Source organism: Rhineura floridana, chromosome 9 (assembly GCF_030035675.1).
Source record: "Rhineura floridana isolate rRhiFlo1 chromosome 9, rRhiFlo1.hap2, whole genome shotgun sequence".
In the NCBI taxonomy this organism is placed as follows: Eukaryota; Metazoa; Chordata; class Lepidosauria; order Squamata; family Rhineuridae; genus Rhineura; species Rhineura floridana.
In genome coordinates this window covers 103,975,350-103,999,628 of record NC_084488.1, presented here as the reverse complement: position 1 = coordinate 103,999,628, position 24,279 = coordinate 103,975,350, and the positions used below count along the sequence as shown (strand labels likewise).

The 24,279-nt window shown below is 41.7% G+C and overlaps 1 protein-coding gene across 3 annotated transcripts in view; it reads left to right on the top strand.

Annotated features, from left to right (window-relative positions):
- The window catches only part of LOC133363717 (serine-rich coiled-coil domain-containing protein 1-like), a 708,122-nt gene that overhangs the window by 480,493 nt on the left and 203,350 nt on the right, over positions 1-24,279 (top strand). The window lies entirely within an intron of this gene.

The window sequence follows — 24,279 nt, the reverse complement described above, 5'->3', positions numbered from 1 at the left end:
CTCTGCACTATTGATCAGTGGTGGTGGGGCTCCTCTTATGCCTTCTCATTCTCTGTGGTGTGTGGGGGTGGCAGATTGCAGAGGGCCGGGAGGGTGCAAAGAGGCTGAGGCTGGGCCAGAGATGGTGGCAAAGAAGACACTACAAGAGCACACTGAACGACTTAGCTGCTGTCATGCCCAGCTGAGAAGAGGTGAAGCTGCTCCCAGTGCCTGTCTGGCTGTGCCTGGGCAGTGGTGGTGGCAGTGGTAGAGAAGCAGTGGCGCCCTCCCTCCCTCCCGCCCTCCCTCCCGCCCTCTCTCCCTCCCCTGATCTGTCTTCATGGGGAGAGGCAGGGAGGGCTTGGCTTGGGTAGCAGTGGCAGCAGCAGTAGTGCCCCTTCTCCTTTCTCCTCCTCATCCCTCCCATGGCCCTGCTCTGCCTGTCAGGAAACAGTGTGTGTGTGTGTGTGTTTAATAGGCTGGTAGAAGCTCCTCCTTTTCCTGGTGGTGGTGGTGGGTAGCAGATCCGCAGTGCTGCCAACTCCACAGTTTGTGTGTGTGTGTGTCTGAGAGAGGCTGTGAGGTGTTGTGGTGTGAAGGGGCCCCTGCACTTTTAAATTCGCAACTACACTGCTGGCTCTACCACAGAGCTGCAGCAGTTCCACAAACAATAGGAATGGACTGCTTGCTTCACATCCTTCTTACAAACCTCCCAGAAGCATCATCTGGCATTGGAAACAATGCTGGATCAGGTAGAATTCCAAGCTTATCTAGCAGGGCTATTCTAACATATTTAGATTCTTAGTACAAGGACTTGGCTTGGGACAAACATCAGACAGTGCTTTGTTCCATGCAGTCCATGAAATTAAAAAATGGGGAGAGAGGTTCTTTGTAGAATAATCATATAGCCAGAAGTCTCAGAAGTCTTCTGCTGCAACCCTTTACAGGATCATTCATCCACCAGCTCAGTACAGTGGGCCACAAAGAGAGTATAGGTGAGCTGGGGCGGAAATCTCTTACAGAGAAAAGAGCTCAAGATGACCATTGCGTGAGTAGAAACCAAGGCCACACATGCGGGGCAAGGCAAAGACAAAGAAACGTCTACCATTTTTTCTCACCCCAAGCTTGATGATTAGGCAAATGCTCAGTGTGATCAAAGTCACCTTAAGGTAGGGATGGGACACGCAAGGTGGGTGGGAGTTTCTAAAAAAGGAAATTCTAAAGGCAAAATGGCAAAATTCCAACAAGGAAAAAAGGTGGAAAACAGCAGAAGCAGCCAATGTGGCTTCACCAAAAGCTTAGAGATGACCTGAAAACAAAAAAGGACACATACAGGAAGGAAAGCCAGGACACAAAGGAAGAATATAGACAGGTAGCACGGAATTGCAGGGATGGTGCCAGGAAGGCTAAAGCTGAGAATGAGCCGAGGTTAGCGAGAGATGCTTAAAGCAGCAAAATTCTTTCTTCAGGTACATCAACAGTAAAAGACAGAGAAAAGAAATGGTGGTACAGCTACTCAATGAGGATGGCAAAATGATAACAGATGGCAAAGAAAAGGCAGAAGTCCTCAATTCCTGCTTTGGCTCAGTCTTCTTCCAAAAGAAGGTCTATGGCCCTCCCGGGCGATGAGAAGTTGAAGAGGCAGGATTGGAGCTTGAGATTGATAGACAAATGGTCAAGGAATACCTAATCACTTTGAAAGAGTTCAAATCTGGACGGCACAATGAATTGAAGGAACTGGCTGAAGAACCTTTGGAACCACTATCTATTATATTTGCAAAATCATGGAGGATGGGTGAAGTGTTGTATGATTGGAAGAGGGCTAATGGAGGAGGGCAAAAAGGAGGAACCTGGGAACTACAGACCAGTCAGCCTGACATCAATCCCTGGGAAAATTATAGAGCAGATTATAAAGCAATCAAGCTAGAACCCAACACTGATTTATCAAGAACAAATCCTGCCAGACTAATCTTATCTCATTTTTTGATTGGGTTACCTCCTTGGTAGACTGTGGGAATGCTGTGGACATAATATATGTCAACTTCAGCAAAGCTTTTGATAAAGTGCCCCCTGATATTCTGATCAGCAAGCTAGCTAAATGTGGGCTGGATGGAACAACTATCAGATGAACCCATTGTTGGCTCCAGAATTGTACTCAAAGAGTGCTTATCAATGGTTTCTTCTCAAACTGGGGGGAGGTAACAAGCAGGGTACCACAGGGCTCGGCCCTGGGTCCAGGACTCTTCAACATTTTTATTAATAACTTGGATGAGGAGGTGCAAGGAATGCTTATTAAATGTGCAGATGATACAAAATTGGGAGGGATAGCTAATACCCTGGAAGAGAAAAACAAAATTCAAAGGGTTCTTCATAGTCTGGAGCATTGGGCTGAAAACAACAGAATGAAATGTAACAGAGATAAGTGCAAAGTTCTACACCTAGGAATAAGAAACCAAGTGCACAGTTATAAGTATTGGCTCAGCAATACTGCATGCAAGAAGAATCTTGGAATTGTTGTTGATTACAAGCTGAAGATGAGCCAACAGTTTGATGTGGCTGCAAAAAAGGCAAATGCTGTTGTATGCTGCATTAACAGAAGTATAGAATCCAAATCACGTGAAGTATTAGTTCCCCTCTATTTAGAACTGGTTAGGCCTCACGTTAAGTACTGTATCCAGTTCTGGACACCACATTTTAATTAGGATGCAAACAAACTGGAAGGAACAGGTTCAGAGGAGGTCAACAAGAATTATCAGGAGACTCGAAAGAAAGCCCTATGAGGAGAGACTGAAAGAACTGGGTGTGTTTTAGTCATGAGAAGAGAAGACTGAGGGAGATATGAAAACACTCTTCAAGTACTTAAAAGGTTGTCACACAGAGGAGGCCAGGATCTCTTCTCAATCATCCCAGAGTGTAAGACACAGAATAATGGGCTCAAATTACAGGAAACCAGATTTCGACTAAACATCAGTAAAAACTTCCCAACTATTAGAGTATGACAGTGAAACCAATTACCTAGGAAGGTGGTAGCTTCCCCAACACTGGAGGCATTCAAGAGGCAGCTGGAAAGCTACCTGCTGATTATGCTTTAGTTTGGATTCTTGCATTGACCATTGGACTTGATGGCCCTATAGACCCCTTCCAACTCTACTATGTTTCTATGATCTGTGGGCCTCCAGATGTTGTTGGAATTGAATTCCCATCAGCATCAGCCAGGATAACCAATGGTCAGGGATGATGGGAGCTGTAGCAGTCGACCAACATTTAGAGTTTCCCCAACCCTCCTAAGGGAACTCTCGTAAGAGAAGGTTAAAAGGGTAGAATTGCACCCTGCCCAGTATCTTGCCTGCAGTTGTAGCCACTCCTGACACCTCGGAGAAATTAAGGAATTGTATTACAATCAAGCAAAATGGGGAGAATGAGAACTTTTTATGAGCTCAGTAGCCACATTTATTGCTGACGTGGCCTGGATTGTTTTAGCCTGGAGCACTACCTGGTGAGCAAAATCAGCAGATTGGGTATTCTGGCTTCCCTAGTTAGACTGTCTGTACATCTTTCCACAGAATGGGCATATGCAAGTAACAAGTGGGACCTGCAACAAAATGTTGCAGTGGGGAGTGCTTCTTTTCAGGGTACCAGACATGCCCTATTTCAGGATATTCCTTCATTTCTGTCTTCCACTCTTCCATTTCTCTCTTCTCTCCGCACCCCAAGTCAGCATTCCATGCCCACTGAGCACCCTGTTTTGTTTCTTGGGTACGTTTTTTTTTCTTTTTTGCACCTTTGCAAAACTTGACAAAATCGGGACACGAGGGGATAGAGCGGCAGCAGTGCACCTCCTAGTGGCAGTGCTGCATTCACTGGAATGGAATGAGGCAAGGTTGGGGGAGCTGTAGGTTGGTGGCCGCAGCGGCCACTGCCGAACCAGAGTCCCTATCCTCCCCACCACCACCTCACCTTGCCCCATCCGTACCCTGGTGACCAGCAGCACTGTCATCACTTGGAGGACTCTGCTACTGCATCCTGGGAGTTCCCCCAAGCTTGCTGATCCCTCTGTCTTATGTGTGAATGGTGCCATTTTGACTACATAAGGATATACACTCAGATAATGAATTTGCTATTAGTGTATAGAATACAGAATGATCCTTTTCTCCCAAAAAACAAAGTTCTTCATAACTCTAAGTGCCTGTGCATAAATCTTACAGTCAGTTGTGAAATGATAAAATATGTACTATGTTTTCTCATGTTTAAAGCTGAGGCTAAATGCTGCTAAAGCTGAATTTATGGTAGTTTTATGCCCCCTTTTCCTTGTCTTCAAGGTGCCATTGCCAATCCAGATATCATTTTGGACAGTAGCTCCATTAACATCTGCTGTAAAAAATATGAATGAGGTTATCCTTGATCTATTTCTGTCACTTATTTTAACTACATTATTTCTTTCTCCATCTTATGATCATTGCTTGGACACATCAGCCTTCAACAATGCAAAGATTGGCATACATTTGTTTATAGTATCTCAGTGGAATCGTGTAACTCTGTTTTACCCAATGTGCCTTCTTCTTGCTGCTAGTGCTGTCCATCCCCACCTGCACAGCACAAAAGACTTTTAAACTTTATGTCTCCCATTGCTTATTTTGTTGTTAGAGATTGAAAAAATGGAAAATGGACTGCCTTCAAGTCAATTCCGACTTATGGGTGACCATATGAATAGGGTTTTCATGGTAAGCGGTATTCAGAGCGGGTTTACCGTTGCCTCCCTTTGAGGCTGAGAGGCAGTGACTGGCCCAAGGTCACCCAGTGAGCTTCATGGCTGTGTGGGGATTTGAACCCTGGTCTCCAAGGTCATAGTCCAACACTTTAACCAGCACCTATTAAATTGTGTTGAATGCATTAATTGCACAATTGACTGCTTCTGTGTGTTTTCTTAAATAGCAGTTCCCTTCTTCCTTGTGGCACAAATCAGACACTTTCTTGATTATTTATACACACTTGCTTAATGATGAGTAAGTGCTTTATGATGAGCTGCTTGTGCTATAAATAGTCTCCATTAAGGTCAAGGGGTGTGTGTGTGTGTGTGCATAAGTAAGTAGTGTGCAATATTTATATTTCTCTTAGACCCAACATGCAATCCAGGTCTATGCATGCTTGTTAGGAAGTCTCTCTTTGTTCAGTGGGCTTACTCACTTTTTTATTATTATTTATGACATTTACTCATTATTTGTTATTCTAAGAAATAAACATCGGAATAATTTTGAAATCAATGGTTAAATTCAGTTCAGTTTTAAAATGTTCAGTTCAACATATTGGTTCAAACTAGCATCCAGCTGTATCTAAATACAGAGAAAAACCCTGCTCCTTGAACTCAGGAACCTTTGTGCAAAATTTGCTTACAATATCTTAAGAGGTGGTCAAATGCATAACAGACAACTTTTCAAATTGTATAGTTAATTATTTATGGTATTTTTATCCCAATCTTCCTCAGAGGAATTCAGGGAGATGTACCTTGTTCTCCCTCCACCAAGTTTATCCTGTCAACAACCCTGCAATGTAGGGTAGGCTAAGACAGTGTAACTACCTCAGTGTCATCCATTTAGCTTTGTGGTTTAGTCAGTATTTGAGCCTGAGTGTCCAGGGACCTAATTCAGCACTCTTAACTGCTACACTTCACTGACTAGTACTAACCTAGTAAGTGTACTCATGATTACAGCCTTAGAAAGCTGTGGAGCTCACAATCTAAATGTTGACAATATATGTCTCTTGAAGGGAAGAGCCATAGCTCAGTGGTAGATCATCTGCCTTGCATGCAGAAGGTCCCAGGTTCAATCCCTGGTATCTCCAGACAGGGCTGGGAATATCCTCTGCCTGCAATCCTGGACAGCCACTGCCTGTCAGTGTAGACAGTACTGATCTAGATGGACCAATGGTTTGATTCAGTACAATGAATCCTATGTTCATATGTGTTCTTAGATTTTCAAAATGTTGAAATATTAGCAGTCATGGGATAAGAGTACAGATCTTCATATGGATCAATAGCTGATTAAACAACAGGAAGCAAGAGAATAAGAATGTATGTAGAAAGTGGAGTCCCACAAAGATTGGTATTGGGACCTATGCTTTTTTAACTTGTTTATAAATGACTGGGAGTTAGTCGCAAGGAGTGCGGGGGCCAAGTTTGCGGACACCAAATGGTTCAGGGGCAACAACATAAAAGGATTGCAAAGAGCCTCCAAAGTTTTCTCTCCAAACTAGGTGAATGGGCAGTAAAATGGCAAATGCAATTCAATGTAAACAAATATAAAGTGATGCACATTGGGGCAAGAAAAGAAAGAAAAATCTAACTTGACATATATACTTAAGGTCTGAACTGCCAGAGACTGATCAGAAAAAGAGATCTTAGAGTCATGGTAGATTAAGATAACTTGATGAAAATATTGACCTGGTGCGCAGCAACTGTGGAAAAGGGAACTTCCATATTAGCTATTATTAAGTAAGGGTTTGAAAATAAAACTATCATAATTCCAGTATGCCAATCTGTGGTGTGACTTCACTTAGAATACTATGTACAGTTCTGCTTGCCATGCCTCAAAACGGATATTGCAGACCTGGAAAAGGTTCAGAGGCAGACAACCAAAATTGTCATCGGGTTGGAACAATATTCCTGTGTTACAACATTTTGGGCTTTTAAATAAATTTTAAAAATGGTGTATAAGGCAGGGCAATGTATGGTGCGAAGAAAAGGAACAGCGAGTTTTTTCATTCTCTCTTATAATACTAGAACTTGGGGACATCCAATGAAGCTGAATGTTGGACGAATCAGGATGGACACAAAGAAGTAATTCTTTGCACAGAACATAGTTAAACTCTGGAATTTGGTCCTATAGAATGATGTGATGACCACCAGCATGGATGGTTTTAAGAGGATTAGACACATTTGTGGAGGAAAAGATTTATCGGTGGCTATTAGCCATGATGGCTGTGTTCTACTTCCACTGTCAGAGGAAGTATACTTCTGCATACCAGTTGCTGGCAACGGCAGGAAGGGAGAGTGCTGTTGCACTTCGGTCTTGCTTGTGTGCTTTCCCTATGAGAACAGGATGCTGGACTAGACTGGCCTTTGGTCTGATCCAGCAGGGCTCTTTTCTACAAAATTGGCTCCTGGAATAAAAAGTAACCTAGCATAGGAGGCAGTAATGAACCAAGTCACACTCTTTATGGAAGTTGCAACTTTTACATGTTCTAATGAGAGAGATAGCCAGGGACAAGAATCTATCACCTTCAATCTGGTGAAAGATTGATACTTTGAAAAATGTGTCTTATCTTGCCAAAGATAATCTTTATGCTAATGAGAATGTTTTATAAAAATTGCCTATACATAATTAGAAATTATAGAAGAGGGGCACAACCTTGAGTTCACATTAATAAAGTAGTGTTGAAAGCTGGCCAAAGTTTTTGTGAGCATCAGCTTCAGAGAACCATATGAGAGACAATCTGTTGAAAGGGCATTTATTAATGCTGAATTCTGAATTGGCACAGTGGGTGGATGGAAACTGAGTCCTTCCTTTGTAGCAACATAGAGGTAGGATATTGGGTAAGGACAGGGGTAGCCAATGTGGAGCCCTCAAGATGTTGTTGAAATACAGCTACCTTCAGCCCCAGCCAGCATGTCCAAAAGAATTATAGCAGTTGCAATCTTACAATATCTGGAGGTCTCCACTTTGGTTACCACTCTGTTAATCTGTTAATATTGGGGTTGTTTATAGGATAATGTAAGAGGATAATTAAGACATTACCTATAAAGTAGCATATCTTCATACATGCTGATTTTATAGGATGATCCATTTTTTACTACTACTACTACTACTACTACTACTACTTAAAAGGTAGGTAATAAATGAGATTGTCAGGAATGTAGCTGATACCAGAACCATCCAACCAGGTATTCTAGAATAGCCACTTTCAAACAAGCATAAATTTCTTGTATCGGCTACATATCATGCTACTTGCAAGGATGGCTTCATCACACTCCTTGCTCCTTTGGGGGGGGGGGGAGAGAGAGAGAGAGAGAGAGAGTGTTTAGGTTTGAACAAATACATTTATTTTGAATCAAGGTGACACATGCGGTACTCCACATTGGTGAGTGGCAATCTAGACCAGCTTTTATCAGCCTGGCATCCTCCAGAGGTTGCTGGACTACAACTCCCATCATTCCTGACTACTGCTGGCTGTGGCTGATGGAAATGGTAGTCGAAATCATCTGGAGAAGATCAGGTTCAGGGAAGGTTAATCTAGACCATGCTACTCTTGGTGTGTGTGCATTTTACCCTGTGGGAGGAGGAGTGACGGTCATAAGATGTGGTTGACAAAAAACAAAAAGAAAATAACGTTAATTTAGCTTCTGTCTTCAAATTGTATAGATTTGCTACATTCTTGATGTGTTTCAAGTGTTAAAAACAATCTGCTAACAAGCTTATTTTATTCAATGTTTTGTTTTGTTTTAAAGAAGGACTTTGTTGAGTGCTTGGCTTAGAGGAGCTTTAGTATGCACAAACTTTCTGCAGGAACATTGTAAGGGAGTAGCACAATGTGGGTCAGCTTGATCCTGGAAATTACAAATTTATCATTTGTACTGGTAGAGTGTTTGAAAGTACACAGAGAAGTTGTTCCTGGGAATTATTTGGATCATTGCCCATACATTTATCAAGTGTCAAGTATTTTTCGGAAGTTTGGAAATTAATCTAGACCAGCTACTTCATACAATGTAGTTAACTTTGGCAGATTAATGGCCGCCTTAAGGATATATCCAAAGATCAATTATGCAAAGAGTACCCAAATATCTACAGGATATAATCAATATACCCAAAGGATATACTTGAAATATCTAAATGAGAGTGTTCTAAGGGTAAGGGGCTGTATCTTATCTCATCATGCTGAAAATTATAACAACAGAGTATCACAAGTATTTTACTTGATATCACTATGGTGGTAGGACATAGCTCAGTGGTAGAGCATCTGCTTTGCATGCAGAAGGTCCGTGGTTCAATCCCTAGCATTTCCAGGTAGGGTTGCAAAAGCTTATTATTATTATTATTTATTATTTATTAAATTTATATACCGCCCGACTAGCAATAGCTCTCTGGGCGGTGAACATAAAACAGCATAAAAATACAATAAATAACAAAACAATACTAAAATACAAGCAACAATCCAACACAATAAACATTTTTAAAATTAAATCAGTGTAACTTAAAATGCTTCAGAGAATAGGAAGGTTTTGACCTGGCGCCGGAAGGAGAGCAGAGTCGGCGCCAGGCGTACTTCCTCAGGGAGACTGTTCCATAGTTCGGGGGCCACCACTGAGAAGGCCCTAGATCTTGTCATCACCCTCCGGGCCTCCCTGTGAGTTGGAACCCGGAGGAGGGCCTTCGTAGCAGAACGTAGTGCACGGGCCGGTTCATATCGGAAGAGGCGTTCCGCAAGGTATCGTGGTCCCGCACCGTATAAGGCTTTATAGGTTAATACCAACACTTTGAATCTAGCCCGGAAACATATTGGCAACCAGTGCAAGCTGGCCAGAACAGGTGTTATATGCTCGGACCGCTTGGTCCTTGTCAGCAATCTGGCCGCCGCATTTTGCACTAGTTGTAGCTTCCGAACTGTCTTCAAAGGTAGCCCTACGTAAAGCGCATTACAGTAATCCAAACGTGAGGTTACCAGAGCATGTATCACTGATGTAAGGTCCTCTTTACTCAAATAGGGACGTAGCTGTCACTGCCTGAAAAAGCTTCCTGCCTGAAATCCTCAAGACCTGCTGCCACTCATGCACAATACTGAGCTAGATGGAGCAATTGCCCTGACTTGTCAAAAGGCACCTTCCTACGTTTTTCACTAGATCATTATAGTCACACTTTTTGAACTCTGTAAAACATCAGATAACCATGTATTACAACCCTCAGCAGGCCTTTGCAGATAGCCAATGGTCAGGAGCAGTGGGAGGTTGGGAAAGGCTGCTCTAAACTTACTCTGTCTGCTAAGTCCATCTCTCCCTCTTCCCGCCTTCCCACCACTGGAAGATCTAGGCCCAAATTTTCACCTCTTCTGTGAGCTTATTGAAGAGCCTTGGGCAATTCAGCCTCATATGCCCACCTGTAAAATAGGAATATTAGTGGTCTGTTTTCTTACAGAGTCGCTGTGAGGGGAAACACAACAAATATTGCATCGATATGGTTGTATTCAACTAAGTCTTACTCAGAGTAGATCCGTTGATATTAATGAGCCTAAGTTAGGCATGTCTATTTTCAGTGGGTCTATTCTGAGTAGGACTAGCATGGAATACCACCCAAACTCTGCAATGTGTAGTTTTAAAATCCATGCTTGTATCATACAAATTATGACCCCGTGACTAAGGTTGCCAGGTTCATACTTCTGAATCTCCCAGTGAAGCAGAAAATATGGAGCTGCATCCAGGGCTGGCCCTACCATTAGGCAGATTGAGATAGCCATCTTAGGCAGCAGGTGCTCCAGGGTGGGCAGGGAGCAGTGATAAGATGGTGGAAGAGAGAGCTGTATTAGCCACATAACTTGTCCTGCACCCCAGCAGTGGAGGATGCTGTTCCATCACCAGTGTTGAAGGAAGATTAAACTGCCAGTCTGAGTGGCTTTGAATAGGGTACTGTTGTGTCCTTTTTGTATCAGATGTTTTTGCCTGGCCCTAGCTGCACCTTCAACAGACCATCCCCTTCCCAGTTCTGTGATCCACCCTTCCCCAGCTTGTGTGACAAATTTGGAGCCTGGATCAATTGCAACAATTTGGGGAGGGAATAAGCAGGAGAATTGGTGTCTGCCTTATTTCTTGCTCCATTTGCAGATTTTGATTGCAAACTTACCCGGTAGTCAGTCCCATTGAACTAAATGGAACTTACTTCTGAGTTGATACATATAGGACATTTCTGTTAAAGGCGTATGAATACACTCTATTTTGAATCTAGCAATCAGTCCTACCTCTCAGGAATGGTGCTGTGGTTGGCTCCTGCTGATATTGGTGATGGGCCTATGTGTCACTGATGTGGAATGTGCAACTTTTAAAAACTTTTTAAAAAACCACCTAAAAAGAAGCCACATGCTATACCCTCTTCCCCTATCTTTATAGTTCTGTATTCCCCTCAAAAGAGATATCTAACATTTCTAGTTAGAATTTAATTGGCAATATCCACCTGTAACGCAACATGGGAGCAGTTAACCAGAGTCTTCAGACAGTTACATTTGTGACTAGGATAGCCAGATGGTAAAGAAGGCAGTAATAATTGCATTGAAGAGGAGATTTCAGCAAAAAATTCTTCTTCCGCACAATTGTCCTCTTTTCTATCCCGTCCACCCTACTTGTGATTTAGCAAGAACAACTTACGTTTACAGATGGAGAGTTACTGTCTGCTGTCATGTTTTCTGTCCCCTTTAATTATATCTAAATCTTTACTCAAAATGATAGACGTAACATGATTTGACAGAGCAAATATTTCAAGTAAGCATCCAAAGAACTTCAAGCAGCCTATTTTACACAAACACGGCTGATGATGTAGCATTGCAGATTAAAAGCAGAATATAAAGGCACTGTAATATTTGATCTGAATGTGTTCACTGCTGTCAAGCTACTCATCTGGAAACATTTGTTCTTCCCCCCTTATTTTTCTTTTTTTGCACACATGAAATAGAAAAGGATAATAGGCTTTCTTAATGTTTCCCTTTTTGATGTATTCTCTATGTTCAGAGAGAGCCTAAATAGACGTTGAAGACATAATGCAAGATTAAAAAAAACCCACAAAGTTGTAGAATACGAGCTCCCTTTCACTTTTCCCAGATAATCTAGTTTGCAGCTTCCTTTTGCAAGACAGTTAAGGATGGCACAAAATAATACAAGAGTTAATGCTGATATCAAGGTCTCACAGCTTGCCTATATCTTTTAAAAGGAAGGGTTTCATGTGATGCGAGAGCAATGCTGAAATGTAACATCTATCAGCCCCATCAGTGCTTGCCTGCGAAGTCTAATATCTGAAGTTGCCAACTATGACTGTTGCAGTTCAGATTTCAGCAGGTGTGTGCTTAGTGAACTGTTTGTTTTAACATGCAAGGCATGGGTCTGCAGTGTATTTAAGATGTTACAAGAGACACGGGGCTGCTCCTGCTCTGTTTCTCTAACTATTATTTATTATTATTTATTATTATTATTTATTAAATTTATATACCGCCCGACTAGCAATAGCCTTCTGGGCGGTGAACATAGAAATACAAAGCATAAAAATACAATAAATAACACAATATGATACAAAATAACACAATGTAAATCAATGCAGTAACATTTTAAATTTAAATCAATTTAGATTAAAATGCTTCGGAGAATAAGAAGGTTTTAACCTGGCGCTGAAAGGAAAGCAGCGTCGGCGCCAGGCGCACTTCCTCAGGGAGACCGTTCCATAGGTCGGGGGCCACCACCGAGAAGGCCCTAGATCTTGTCATCACCCTCCGGGCATCCCTATGGATTGGAACCCGGAGGAGGACCGTCGTAGCAGAACGTAGTGTACGGGTGGGGTCATATCGGAAGAGGCGTTCTGCAAGGTAACGTGGTCCCGCACCCTATAAGGCTTTATAGGTTAATACCAACACTTTGAATCTAGCCCGGAAACATATTGGCAGCCAGTGCAGGCGGACCAGGACAGGTGTTATATGCTCAGACCGCTTTGTTCTTGTTAGCAGTCTGGCTGCCGCATTTTGCACTAGCTGTAGCTTCCGAACTGTCTTCAGAGGTAGCCCTACGTAGAGCGCATTGCAGTAATCCAAACGCGAGGTTACCAGAGCATGTACCACTGATGTAAGGTCCTCTTTACTCAAATAGGGACGTAGCTGGGCTACCAACCGAAGTTGGTAGAACGCATTCCTTGCCACCGAGGCTACTTGAGCCTCAAGTGAAAGGGAAGAGTCTAGGAGGACTCCCAGACTACGAACCCGTTCCTTTAGGGGGAGTGTAACCCCGTCCAGGACAGGGCATATATCCACCATCCGATCAGAGAAGCTGTCCACCAACAGCATCTCAGTCTTATCTGGATTGAGCTTCAGTTTGTTAACTCTCATCCAGTCCATTATCGCAGCCAGGCAACGGTTCAGCACATTGACCGCCTCACCTGAGGAAGATGAGAAGGAGAAGTAGAGCTGCGTGTCATCAGCATACTGATGACAACGCACTCCAAAGCTCCTGATGACCTCACCCAACGGCTTCATGTAGATATTAAAAAGCAAGGGGGACAAAACTGACCCCTGCGGGACCCCATATTGGAGAACCCACGGTGTCGAGCAATGTTCCCCAAGCACTACCTTCTGGAGACGGCCCGCCAAGTAGGAGCGGAACCACTGCCAAGCAGTACCTCCAACTCCCAACTCCCCGAGCCTCTCCAAAAGGATACCATGGTCGATGGTATCAAAAGCCGCTGAGAGATCAAGGAGAATCAACAGAGTCACACTCCCTCTGTCTCTCTCCCGACATAGGTCATCATACAGGGCGACCAAGGTTGTCTCGGTGCCAAAACCGGGCCTAAAACCCGATTGAAATGGATCTAGATAATCGGTTTCATCCAATAGCGCCTGGAGCTGGCCAGCAACCACTCGTTCTAAGACCTTGCCCAGGAATGGAACATTCGCGACTGGCCTGTAGCTGTTAAGATTGTCTGGGTCCAAGGAAGGCTTTTTCAGAAGTGGTCTCTCCACTGCCTCTTTAAGACAGCTAGAGACCACTCCCTCTCGTAAAGAGGCATTTATCACTTCCTTGGCCCAGCTACCTGTTCCATCCCTGCTAGTTTTTATTAGCCAAGAGGGGCAAGGATCTAGTACCGAAGTGGTTGCACGTACCCGTCCAAGCACCTTGTCCACGTCCTCAAGCTGAACCAACTGAAACTCATCCAACAACTACTTCTTCCTTGCAATGGCCAGTACAAACATCTTAAGGCATGATGGAAACAAACTGTGCATCTCCCTGAATGCCACACTACTGGGGTGGAGGGATGGCCAGCACAGCATCATAGCACCATGCAAACGCGTTAACCAACTCCAAACTGATAGATATATATCATGCCACTGTTTTTGTCCTATAACTGGCTTGCTATTGCCATTTCTATATTATATAGGTTTATCGGCTACAGTAAAGAATTCAGTTATTGTGGTCAGTGCAGTGGTACACCACTTGCTATCAACAGTTGTTCTTGTTGTCACAATACTAGCCACACTGGCTACTTTTTTTCTACCTCCATTGTTGGAAACAGCATGCCTCAGAACACCAGCTGCTGGAAATCACATGTGGGGAGTGTGCTGTTGTGCTCAGGTTGTGCTTTCAGGCTTCTCACAGGCATTTTGGTTGGCCACTGCTTGCTGACTAGATGGGCCATTTGGCCTGACTTAGCAGGTTCTTATGTCCTTAATGCTAAGTTGCTTGTAGGTTGCTCATTATGAGAGAGGTGATCTGAGACATCTCAGAGCGCTTGCAGCATCTGCAAAAATATCACTGGAGACTGTCCTGTTCCCACCAAGGAGCTGAGAACATTCTCTTGCACCAGCAGCAGGTGGGCAGCAAGTGAAAGTTTTATCACTGTCTCTGTACCTGGAGCATCAGTAGGCTTTAGCATATGTTTAGTTGCTTCTGCCTCTAAGCCCTATTTGAGAGGATGAAGACTTCATGCTGCTGGACGTCTGCTATGCCTTATTTCTGCTCCTGGGATCTTGCAGAAGATGGTGAAGGATTTGCACCTGGGATATTTCACCAGTAAGAGGCATCAAGTCCCTTAGGGAGATGGCCCTGATCCCAGTATGTATTGATTACTGCCAGTAACTCAGGTCAACCTGCCCATTTAAAATAGAATATCTGGGCAAAATCCAACATTGTACAGCTGGACATAGCATGACTTCCCCTTCTCTCTTTTCCCTTGCACCCCCCTAATGGTTCAGACCATATTTAGGGTGCATGCATGGGCCTGCTGGAGCAAAGAGAGCAAGGGGAAATCCAGTTGGGTGAGTGGAGGTTTGTAATGTAACTCATTCATATTGTATCTCTCACCTCTACTTTCATTTTAGTTAATGATCTCATTATTTCCCATGCTGCAGCAAGAGGGTTTTTTTTACATTTGTGACAAGACAGAAGCAAAACAGGCACGCAAAATTAGACCACAGTCTTACTACAACAGAGTGGGCAAGAAACAAGAATATGTTCAGTAAGGAAGTGTCTTGAACTTTTTTACTGCAGCTGATCACAAAACAGCAAACCACTTTTCCTTGTCAAACCAACATGCCTGTTCGGCTGGGTGATTGGTTACAGTAAAACCTTTAAAACCAGCTCTGGCTGCATTTCCCCTGCATGTGATAGGGTTTCCTTGGCGATTAAACAGGACACAGCTTCATTTTGGACTATGGAAAGCTTAGGGAGAAATGCAGGTTAAAAGCCAATGGCAATAGCAGAATAACTTGCAACAAAAGCCTGCAGGCATAGGCTGTGAAGCTTATGATTCTTCGCACTCACAGTATTTATGAATGCAAATATTTGTGCACTGCAACGACATATATGTTCTTAATTAAAACGATTTTGAGCTATGTGTTTAAACCTGTTTCAAGGAAACACATCTGCTCACTCTGGTACTGTATGTCAATTTAAAAATCAATATGAAAATGCAGGTTGCAACCCAGTGAGGCATCTACTCCAGACTGGCACGTGCATCAAAGTTCATCCAGTTTTTTTCTTTCTTATTCAGTAAGTTCTCCTGTCAGCTCCTCAATATGATCAATAGCAAATGTTCCTTTACTGAGAGTAGAAAATGTTGGCATAAATGCATTAGGCATTGGTGGGATGCTGAACTTTCTAATTCTGACACCAAGTCTGTGGCTTCCTTTCCACAAATAAATTGCTATAGCCATTTTATTAGTTATATAAGGGGTTGTATCAATGCTTTCAAAGACACAGATTTATCCATTGTTATTAATGCTGTTGTTATTCACATACAACCTAAGATATGTCATTCAATTGACAGCTTTGAAAAAGAAAATGTTCTCTTTTTACCTTTTTGTCGTGCTATGCAATTTCCAGCTTAATTTATTGTCTTTTCTGTTTCTTAAAATAATCCATTGTCACACTCCACCCAATTTTAAAATTATGTTTTTAGCAAGCTCCATTAAGCTTTTGTGTGTGTGTGTTTTAATGTGTGAATAAGCAGAGCCATTACATAAAAGCATCAAGATTTTGCTTGCCTTCTCCATTCAGTGAGGCCAGAATCCATTATTTGCAATGTTGAAAATCTGGGGAAGAAAATGACCAAAAAAAGTTGCAGGAATCAGACTGCATGGTAAATAATAATGCATAACCCTAAAAGTGATAGATAATCATTCATATTCCCAAGGGAAGTCTAGCTCACATAAATATATTTAAATTTTCAGAATCCACTGTTAGACAATTTGTCTTGTAGATGGGCTGTGTTTGGTAATATTTTCCTTCTGTGACTCCTGATTCCCAAATAATTGGATCACAACTCCCTAGTAGCTGATGGGTTGTTGATAATCTGTTGTAGTGTGGTATTATTTGGACCCAAGACCAAATTGCTATGCAGCAGAACCAGGCCAAAGCATTTTGTTACCTGAGGTGGAGCAGCAAATGCCCTTCCCCACAACTACATAAGGCCAGCCAAATTATATTTGCCCCGAGGGAGAAACTCCTACAAGCACCTCTCCCTGGCCTTTAAAGTATGATCATGATAAATTAAATATTTATTTGCTGCCCTGTCACAAAACTCCAAAGTAGCTTCCTAAGATAGGGACTTCATGGTGCCTAATGATAGGGCCGGGCCTGCAAGTATGGCACTGCATGCCTACACATTGAAGACCAACTCACTCTGGCCAAGAATTGCATGAGTTCTCATACAGCTGGATTAAGAAATCCCAGATGGAAACATATTTAGAAACAACACATATACACTGAATCAATGCACAGACAGGCCTGTGCCAACTGACTCCACCTCTGTTGTTGTGCATGCTGGCTTGCCCTGCCTCCTGACATCTACATGTCCCTCATAAACATCTGCAGTTAGGAAGCCTTGACATGTACAGCTATTTGTGCAAGGGCTTCCTTACTGGAGATGTTTGCAGTGAACATGTGGGGTCAGAGCAAAATGGCATGCACAACATTGGAATGGTGGTGTAGCTAGTTACCACAGTCCTGCCCACATGCATTATTTCTGAATAACTGCTTCCCGGTCCAGAGCAAATGTCTATTTAGCCCATGACTCTCTTTCCAACAGTAGCCAGGAACTATAGCAGACAATGCATTTGCACCACACTGACTGTGCTCCCACTGTGCCCCTCCCACTCTACCTCCCAGTAAAAAGCAGCAATGTGGCAAACTGGAGGTCAGGTGAGTGGTGCTGTACCACTATGTTGTCTATTACTGGCCAGGAAAATGCTTATGAGAATGTTGAAATGGGGTGTGATGGTGATAGCCCATCCCTGGACATCAGCTTATTAGAAGTAAGCTCCTCTGAATGTGGAAGCTGCATTTATTTTTCAGACTGATGACAGACCTGTCCTCAAGGAACCTAATCCTTCTCTGATGCTATCTAAGCTATCACCATTATTTCTGTGAATTCCATAAGTTAATTATATATTGTGTGACAAACTTATTACAGGTTGTGTGAGGCATATTGGAGCTTTCCCCACAATCTAATCTTGCAAAATTTCAGCTCTCTCTTTTCTAGACATCTTATCATTCTGATATAAGAGGGCAAATCGCAAAACATAAGGGAGGCTGTTTTATGTCAAACTCTAAAAACATAAATGAAGTCACATACCCATGGGGTTACATATTTGACCCCTCAGTAGATTCTTTTTATCTCATTCCATTGTACTTCATTAGTTATAATTGAGAAAGATTCAAAGAAGGTTTATTTACATTAATGTTGTTGACAGTACAAATAACCAGCTGTACATTCAAGGTTATCAGTTTGAATTTCATAATAGGAAGTGCTAATGTTCTGACAATAATATACCAGCTGGGAGAGATTGCAGGGTGTGTTATCAAAATTCGGGTATACCAGCTGGGTGCACTGACTAATAAATCTAGTTAATAAATGTTGTACAGTGGCCTGCAGATATATTTTGAGTTTTGTTTTCTTTGCAAATTATGTGATCACCACTGTTGCAGGATAGTGATTTCACTCATCAAAATGAAGTTTTGTAGGAGATGTAGTAGGATATGGTTTTCCTTAAGGGTTTGGGGTATGTGTGAATGGTTACTTCTTGTTTGTTTGTTTTTAAAGATTATTTTATTATGTTCATAATACTGAAAAGTTGTTTTTGCTTGCTGTTATATTTGTTATGTAGTTGATTATGTTATATGCCTTCAAGTTGATTATGACTTATGGCGACCCTATGAATCAGTGACTTCCAAGAGCATCTGTTATAAACCATCTTGTTCAAATCTTATAAATTCAGGTCTGTGGCTTCCTTTATGGAATCAATCTATCTCTTGTTTGGTCTTCTTCTTTTGCTAGTCCCTTCTGTTTTCCGCAGCATTATTGTCTTTTCTAGTGAATCATGTCTTCTCATGATGTGTCCAAAGTGTGATAACGTCAGTTTCATCATTTTATCATCTAATGATAGTTCTGGTTTAATTTGTTCTAACACCCAATTATTTGTCTTTTTTGTGGTCCGTGGTATGCGCAAAGCTCTTCTCCGACACCACATTTCAAATGAGTTGATTTTTCTCTTATCCACTTTTTTCACTGTCCAATTTGTTATGTTACTGTTTTGCTAATTTTTGTTATCAGGAAATTGTTTTTGCAGTTGTTTTTGAGATATATTTATTTTGTAAGCCGCCTTGAGCACAATTTTTTGTGGAAAGGTGGCATACAAATAAAATGATGAATGAACGAATGAGTGAGTGATGAATGAATGAGTTCATCATTATGGAAGAAATGGGCTGCTATGGAACTAATTATTGGTGGTGGGAAACATTGATCTGATTGTTTTGAAGCATCCCACGGACATTTTTGCACCTGCTTGGGGAAGCTAGCATGACCAATGATTGGGTGCAATGGGAGTTGTAGTCCAAAACTTCTGGAAGGCACTAAATTGCAGAAGACTGATCTACTCTTTACACACCAGTGCTAAACACTCTATTTCTTTATAGACAAAAGCCAGCACTTTAGCATAGTAGTTAATTGGCAGCCAGTGGTATGATACTTTTTTCAATGTATAGTGCAGCTGGGACCTTATTCATTTGGCAGTTTGAATGAATAGTTTAATTATTACTTTCTGCTGTTAGTCAAAAGCCCAACATTTGTCACTAAATTCAAGTCTCCTGTAAAGGATTCACTATATTTCATTAAAGAACCATTTTTATCCTCCTACTGACTGGCAGAGTTTAAGTCTTATAGACCACATCAGAGCCTAGAGGCAGGTTTATGTGCCTACCAACAGGCCTACTAAATTTTGATCAAATTATTGAGGGTTTTTTTCAGTCTTAGAATATACCATGCTTTTCATATCCATGTTTATAGTTATTTCATGCCCATTCTGCAGAGACAAAGGAACCTTTGTCCTCTTGAATCTAAGGAGCCTAATTGGCCTCTTAAAGATATTTCAGAAGAGTTGGAAGGGATCTCAAAGACCACACATTCCAACCTTCTACTGATGCAGGAAATGATCTGCTATGGTATCCCTGATAGGTGGCTATCCAGCCTCTAATATTGCCTTCTTAAACAGTATGTTCCACTGTCAAATTCATGGAATCAAGTTCTTCTTAACTTTTAGTCAAAATCACCTTTTCGTTTCAACTAGTTTGATCAGGTTGTACACTCAGAAGCAACAGGAAACAACTTGTGACAGCCTTTCAAATATTTGAAAGATGGCACATGCATACATACTGTTGATGACTTCATACCATCTGGGACAGCTTACTTAATGCCTTACTGCTAGCTTATGTCCAGTTTGTTTAAAATTCTGATGACCTTTTAGGGAGTTAGAGTATTCTAGACATGGGACAAATGTTTAAAACATAAACCTGCCCCTGATAATACAGAAGTTGGCCATCCTTACTCTAGTTTGGGCATGGACAACTTATTTATTAGGGGGTGTCACTTTTCTCTCCAGACAGTGGTCTAGGGACTTCATGTATATTTTGCTGGCCTCTTCTAGGAAGGACGTGTGTCCTGCTTTGCAGAGGAGAGTCTTTTATTTGAAGGTGTTCTCCATTTGAAGGGCTGTCCAGTTTAAAGCTGAAGAACCAAAAAAAGGGAGAGCGGGAACCTTGAACTTGTCCATCGACAGCACTTGGAGAGCTAACTGAGCAGGTACATTACAGGGTTGGTAATAAAATCGGCACCACCTCGAAGTAAAGGCTTTACAGTTATGGAACACATGTACATGGGCACAGCCTAGGACAAGGGTGGGGAATCTCCAGCCTCCTGGCCAAATTCAGACTGGCAAGGTCTCAATTTGGCCTGCAAGGTAGTTTTCCCCAAACCACGTCCACCTGACATCATATGTTATGTCAGGTGTGGGGCAAGTAGAGACATGGCTACTTGATTGGCTGAATGACCAAATTCTTCATGGGGAACTCAATTATGTAGTGGATCCCTGCAAAAAGCAACTTTGCCAGCCCTATGCTTGGCTGTTTGCCCTGTGGTTCCCAAGTGCCTAATAACCAGCTGTTACTTTCACAGGTGGGTGGAACAACCCAAATGTCAATCATCTGACATCATAATGATGTCTAAGTTGGTTTACGGGAGTGGAGACAGACAGCAACCTGGCCCAGTGGGCCAAAAAGGTTTTTCACCCCTGGCCTAGGGCATTTTGTACATACATAATATGCAGTTGTGGAATTTGCCTCATACATATCACAGTTTTGGTGGTGGCAGAGAACCCTTTCCCTTATTAGGGAAATCATAAGCCAAATATTTACCACACTTTAACTAACATTTGATAGAGTTTCCAAGGGGTGGGGCAGATGAAACTGCTTCATGGGATACAGGACAACCTGAGGACTGATGACTGGCTGACCATCCCTGTTATAGATTACAGTTTTACGCTGAGTACTATTTAAAACACTGGATATTGTGTAAGAGTGATTCTAGTCTACATTACAGAATAATTGTTGCTATTTTATCTTTAGAAGTTTTCTGCATGTTCTGGAAGAGATGGTGAAGTTTTTTTTTCTTACCTTACCTGAAATGCAGTGGAGACTGGTGGCTCCATGTCAGTGGAGCAAACCTTGGACAGCTCCTTGAAAGTTTGGACCAAAACCTGGAGCGCATTCCACTGCCCCACTGACATGGAGCCACCAGCCACCACTACTAAAATGTCTTTACATTGATGGTCTCTTGGCTGTGCAAATAAATGAAAGCAGTTGCAAGGCCAACTATCAGACCAGCTGGTATTTCCAGGGAAACATTAGCTCATTCTGTGTTTGATGCATCAACCAAAAAGTAAAAATCCCTAGCATGCATTTATTTTTCTAGTAGGAGCGGGGGGATGATAAATATTTCTGGTCCAGTGCTTTGGAAAAGCTACGGCTGAAGTTATTGTTATAGGATGACGGATAGATTGCTGAGCTTATGCATATAGTAAATATGACAATATATTATTTTGGATGTTTGTTCCAATTTAAATAGTAGTGGTGCTTAGATTTTTTTTAAAAAAAGCACATATTAGTTTCATTCTGAATCTACGTTATACTGAAGAGAGAGAAAACAAGGCCTGGGAGAAAAAATAGATAATTCAGGCATGTCTTGCAAACTCATCCATTCTTGCTCTCTTTACCTTGTTTTAGTAGTTTACTAAAACAAACGCTAAGTATATTTTTACCAAATTGCCTTCCATGTTTCTTTTTATTTGTAGGGAGACAAGAGATCCAATTTCTGTGTTCCTAATCTCCACTTACATTCTCAGTCCATTTGACTAGTGTACAGTTGGCCATCTGTCTAGGTACTATAACTTGGAATGTAACTCAGCAAAACTATATTTGATGTGGGCACGGATGGTTTTGCAAATACTGTATTGTGGCTTTCTGAATCAAAGTTTGTAATCAAAGCTGTCCACCTGCCATATGGAACTTCGTCAAATATACTTTCAAATGAACTGCCACACAGCAGTGTCCATTCCAGCTAATTCGATAACCCTGGAAGAATAACCGTACTATCCTTTCTAAAACAAAACAATACAAAAACTCTGCTGTTGCTTTAAGCACCTAAATTGGAAGAAATATCAGCAGAAAATATAGCATTATTAAAAGTTATAGGTATGGCAGGGCAAAGTGATTCAGATAAAAGGTATATGCACAAAGCTGGTTCCATTGAATTAAAATCTTAAATTTGATATATCAGATCTCAGCTCCTGTGCTATCTCTGTGCAGGTAAAGAGCTCTTACATAGAGAGGTTCATGAGTTTAGGTGGTGTAGCAGTTAGTATAGGGCTGAGGAGGCCCCCTGCTCAAATGTCCACTCCACCATAAAGGTCGCTGGGTGACCTTGGGCCAGTCACTACCTCTCAGCCTAATTTACTTTACGGGATTCTTCTGAACATAACTTAAAGAACCATTGATCAGAGGAAAATGCAAACATTTCATTTACGTCACACAAGATACTCACTCCTTATGTTGGTGAAGAACACTGTTTTTCAAACTCTTCACCATCAGGGAACCTTTTCCAGAGTGATTCATCTGGTGAGCAGAGCTTGGAAAAGTTAATTTTTTGAACTACAGCTCCCATCAGCCTAATCCAGTGGCCATGTTGCCTAGGGCTGATGGGAGTTGTAGTTCAAAAAAGTAACTTTTTCAAGCTCTGCTGGTGAGCAATCCCTTATGGGAGTGTTTTGAGCAGGTTTCTTCCCATAGAGTATAAAAGGTTTTTTAACTTCTGCAACCCTTCAGTTTCCTTGCACACTTTTCTCTTTCTGTGTGTAGTATGTGAAGCATAATTCATCAGTTGATTCAGATGTCTTGTAAAGACATATCTTTTTGTGCAGTCTTTCATTGACCCATAACATTGGACCCTGATATTATGGTATTATGGATTTTAAAGGGATTTATTTATTATTGTCAGCTGCCTTGGTTTCTAGACTGCAACCCTACTGCACAGCGTTGTTGGAAAGATTCCCATATACACATACACACTGGAGATGTAAAAATACATACACCCTATATAATAGTTTATTGTCAAAACCAGTTGATCATTGCAGAACATTTAAAAAAATCAGTATTAGTTTCCTACATAATAAAAACAGTGATATCTAAGTAAGCCCTGCCTAATTGCTTTAAAAATAGGATTGCAGGGGGAGAGAAAGATATACAACACAAACACAATTCTTTCCTATGTTCACTCAAATGTCCCATCAACTTACAGCACAATCCTAACCATGTCTACTCAAAAGGAAGTCCTGTTGAATTCAATGGGGTTTACTCTGGGTATATTTACTCTGGAAAAGCAAGTACTGGATTAAAGCTTCATATTCGGAAGTTTGCAAAACACTGCCCTCTTCAAAATGTAAACCTGTCTGACTCGTACACACAAGAGAGAAAAAGACTGAAAGCTTACTTATTCAATCTGTGAGATGTTCAGAAAAGCAGGAAAAAGCACGTTTCTGAGCCTTGGGCCAGTCACTGCTTCTCTGTCTCAGCGGGAGAGAATGGTAACTCCCCTCTGAATACCGCTTACCATGAAAACGCTGTTCATAGGGTCGCCATAAGTTGGAATCGACTTGACAGCAGACAATTCAATTTTTGGCTCTATAATTCCTTGTCAATCACAACCCTGATTTCTTATTTGCTAAAAACCTGAATTGGCAGGGATTAGAGCAGAACTTAGAGCAACTAAGAAGCTGTGGGGGGTGGCTGATGTTTTGGTGTATATCTCTGGAACCAGACCACCTAGAAACTTAATTTAAAAAAAAAATTAAAGCTGAAAGTCCGGAGATTAGGCGAGTCACCCGGCGGCCCAGAGGGGACCCCGAAAAACCAGAGTCTCCGGCTGAAAAATGGAGGTCTGGTAACTCTAGACCAAAGGCATCACATGGATGTTCTTGAAAAGTTGCCCTCATGGCCCCACAGCAAGTTCATTCATAATTAAGAATCTTCAGCTGTCAATTTCTCCATAATAAATTGCCTTTGTAAGACTCTAAACTTTAAGAAACTAAAGAACATGCCTTCATAGTCAAAGCCTCCAATTTATTTTAAGGGAGGATCCAGTTGGAAATATTAGAGATTTATTATATTAGCAAATATTTACTCAAATTAAT